The sequence below is a fragment of the Hipposideros armiger genome, unplaced genomic scaffold (genome assembly GCF_001890085.2).
Source record: "Hipposideros armiger isolate ML-2016 unplaced genomic scaffold, ASM189008v1 scaffold_108, whole genome shotgun sequence".
Lineage (NCBI taxonomy): Eukaryota > Metazoa > Chordata > Mammalia > Chiroptera > Hipposideridae > Hipposideros > Hipposideros armiger.
The window spans coordinates 743,979-747,917 of NW_017731458.1; the positions used below are offsets into that span (position 1 = coordinate 743,979).

Below are 3,939 nucleotides of genomic sequence, written 5' to 3' on the forward strand. Positions count from 1 at the left end.
CCCACCTCCCCACCCCCCTACCCCTCCAGCGCGCCGCGCAGGGCTCCCGGGCACGCAGCTCCAACTTTTCCCCAACTTATGGGTGCCAGCGCCCGCGCCGGCACCACAGCCCCAACAAAGCGGCGACAGGGCCGGGGCTCCCCTCCCCTTAGGCGGCTGCCGAGCTGGCGCCCCGATCCTTCACTCTGCCCGCCCGATCCCGGCGCGCCCCCTCCCAAGGTGCTGGGCTGGGCGGCTCGCCCGGGGCGCCTCTCTCGCAGCTCCGGGGCGGCGGGGCTCACCCACCTCAGGCTGCGGCTGCAGGACGCATTCCCGGGTGCTCCCGGGGGCCGGCCCCCCGCTGATGGCAAAGTCCGGGCGCGGGACTCTCGGGCGGCTCCAGAGAGCGGGGCATGCTGGGAAGGAGCTGGGCTGTCCAAAGGAATCAAGATAAGTCCCCCGGCGCGGCCAAACCCCTGGCGGTGGAGCGGGAGGGGGAGGCGTCCGCCGAGCATCCAAATCCCCAGCTGCCAGGCGCCGCCGTCACCGCCAGGCCCCCAGACGAGCCGGGGGTTGGGGCGGCGGGAGGTCTAGGCAGCTGGGAGGCAATCACTCCGAGACCCAACAGGCGGTCCTCGCGCCCCCGCGGAGGCCAGGCCCAGGCTGGCAGAATGGAGGGAGGTGCGAAGGGTCCCTGCCATTCCCCAGCCCCCACCGAGGCTGGCCATCCAGTGGGGGATGGGGAGCATGAGCCGTTTCCACAGTGTAGCTCGTCATTGAGAGACTCGGCTACACACTGCATGGTTTAAATCCTGGCTCTGCCCGTCTCTAGCTGCGAGCAACTTACTTCACGTCTCTGTGCCTTGGTTTCTTAATCTGTAAAATGAGGCTACTACTTGGAAGCATCCTCAGAGTTAATAAAAGGGTCAAAGGACATGCAGCAGGCGGTGCATTTAAGAGTGCCTGGCCCAGGGTGAATGCGAATCAGTAATAGCTCTTATTATTGTCTTAACCCTGCTGGGCAGACAGGCCCACCCCAAACAACTGCCCTGCCAGGGACAAGAGTAGAAATGCAGGACCCTGGCTGACAGTCCTACCCTCTCCTTTCACACTTGACTCTGTGCCATCCCTAAAGATGCCCACGCCAGACTGTGAAGGCTGCCTTGGAAGGACGGAGGTCCATGTGGGCCCTGGAAGTAGGCTGGGGCTTCTTGGGCAGAGATTTTGAGTCTAACATACCAGGAGTGTGGTCTAGAAGGAGGCGTGTGCTCTAGATGGTCATCCCTGCTGGCCCTCGAACTCCTAGCCCTGTGAGGAAGGGGCAGGGTCAGAGACGGGCCAAGGAAAGCCTGGGGCCCAGGGCAGGGGCCCAGTTGACCAGTCTCAGCTCAGTACTGGTGACAAATACAAAGGATGACTGGTTCCTGGGCAGCTTAGTGCAGGCCTGCAAACTGGTAGCCCCCTAGGCCACGTTCAGCCCACAGAGGTGTTTGGTGTTTTGCCTTACAGTTTTTAAAAAATCAAGTTAGTTGCCAACGTTTTAAAAAAATCAGGAATTTCACTTATACCTCTAGATTTCTAGCTTCTCTGGAAAATTCATAAGATCTCTAAAAATGCAGCCCACATTCCGTTGGTGGCAACAGTCAGTAGGAGAAGGGCGGCTGCTGCCTCCAGGCTTGTCCTGGCTCACCACCTTCCCCACTGCTTACAACATAGGCGCACAGGCACTCACACCTCGCTCTTTTTGCTGAATGCTCGTCCCTGTGGGCAGCTGTGGTTTCCCACCGTTGGCACTCAGGGAGAGGAGAAGGCTGAGCGATGATTTTATTACCCTCTAAAGTGCTTTCATGGAGAAACTACAATCTGTAAGGACAATGGGCCCACAGCAAAGCTGCACACATCAGAATGGGTCCCTGGGGACAATAAACGTCTCCGTTTCTTGGAGATGCTTGGAGAAGAACGGAGCACTAGGGTTTGCCTTGGGTGGTTTAAACACTTATGACTCTGTAGGAGAGATGTAAAAGAAAGGTTTAACCTTGGGAAGTTTACAACACAAGTAGAAAGGACTTACCAAAACAAACAAACAAACCCCCCCAAATAAATAAATAAATAAATAAACTCAGCTTCTGCCTGGGGCTGACTGGGTAAATGCCCCCAAGTAACCACCCATTACGCAGCTGCAGAGAGGACAGAGGTTGGGCCAGTGCCTCCCCTAGTCAGCTGTCTCCCGTAGTTCTGCAACTCTTGCTATCTCAGTGTCCCTGAAGTCTCTCTGGATTGATCTGAGAAGACCTTGTATGACACTCAGTGTTCTTATGTGCAAGCAATAGAAACTGATAGATTGTTCCACGGGGAAAGGCGACTTGCTGAAAGGGCATGAGGTGCCCACAGAATTATCCGGAGACTGAAGACCCAGATTAGGAAATGGACAGGCAGCACAGGGGCTCCAGGGACTGGGTGCCACTGCCCTGAAGTGACTGTGGCCCTCCTTTCAACTTTAGCTTTTATTCCAGGTTCAAAGTCCTGGGTAGGACCTCACCCTGTCTGCTTCCACAGGTGAGGCACAGGCATTAGCCAACATCTCTGTGTCAAGGGGTTTCCCTCCCCCCCACCAGCAAAGGTAGGAGGCAAGGTCGCTCGACTGCTCCCCTGAATTTAAACACCCCTACATATGGCCTCTCCCCAGTCAAGTCTGAACATCAAACTGTGTAGCAAAGGTCCCCAGCTCAAGGGCTGAACCCCATGATTAAAGAGGAGAAGCCGGCAGGTCAGAAATAATGCTGACTATGCTAATGAGGAAACAGGCTGGTTCCTGGCCAGCGGGTAAAGCCCATGCTCTGCCGAGGCAAGGAGTGAACATTTGTTGGGTACCTACTATGTACCAGACACTGATTAGGCATCTTACATGCCTTATCTCATTTGATCTTCTCACCAACCCTGAAACGTCAGCATGATGATGTTTGTCATGGAGAAAATACACTCAGAGTGGTAAGGCAACTTTCCCGAGCTCTTTCAGCCTGTAAGTTGGAGGGAAGGGAGTAGATTCAAGACTTCCCGGCACCAAAGCCCACACCACCCAAACCAGGAAACTGTAAGCTGCACTCCAATCCATGTCTCTGCGCAGCAGCCCCTTCCTTCCAGACAGAGCCAGTCATGTGCAACAAACCCCTCCTGCTCCAGCAAGAAAAGCGTCTCACACTGCCTATAACCCTTGATAAACCCTCCCGGCCCACCTCTGGGTGGTCAGAGGGGCAGCAGAGTGGCACATTTCACCCCCACCAGGTAGGCGGTTATGAGTAGGAGCTTGAGCCAGGGAAACTGCCATTAGAGGTCTGACTCCTGCACATAGTAGCTATGTGACCTCAGGTAGTTCACTTAGTCTGAGCTTCCCCATCTGTAGAATGGGCGTGGCAGGAAAAACTATGGCCTCCAGTTGTGTTGAGGATTAAAGGAGATGATACATTTAAAGTAGCATGGTGGTGGCTGGGGCTGGGGATGGGGGATGGGGGGTGGGGGAAGGGATGAGGAGCTATTGTTTAATAGGTACAGAGTTTCAGTTTGGGAAGATGAAAACAGTGCTGGAGATGGATGGTGGTGATGGTTGCATGACAGTGTGACTGTACGTAATCCCGATGAACTGTGTTCTTTAAAATGGTAAAGTTTATGTTATATACATTTTATCGCAACTTTTAAAAACAGTGTTCATCACAGTATGTGAGAAGAAAATGGGGCCGCCTTGACATTCCTCAAACAGGCCCAACTCACCCTACCTTAGGGCATCGCTGTGCCCTCTGCCTGGAATCCTTACCTCCCATGGCTCACTCCTGCCCCTTGCTCAGGTGTCTACTTAAGAGTCATCTCCACGGGGCCGGCCGAGTGGCGCGATGGTTAAGAGATAGCTTGGGACGCCAGAGGGCCCCGGTTCGGATCCCACATATGAGGGCCAGTGACACTGCCCTC

At 55.1% G+C, this 3,939-nt stretch overlaps 1 protein-coding gene across 3 annotated transcripts in view; it reads right to left on the reverse strand.

Moving 5' to 3' along the window:
• The window catches only part of TMEM98 (transmembrane protein 98), a 12,731-nt gene extending 12,311 nt beyond the window's left edge, over nt 1-420 (reverse strand). For 2 of the 3 annotated variants that reach the window (XM_019646953.1, XM_019646951.1), the window contains exon 1: nt 286-420. The gene's annotated coding sequence lies outside the window, so the exon portion shown is untranslated. The remainder of the gene's footprint in view (nt 1-285) is intronic. The other variant, XM_019646950.1, reaches the window with a different exon arrangement.
• Nucleotides 421-3,939: the final 3,519 nt, after the last annotated feature.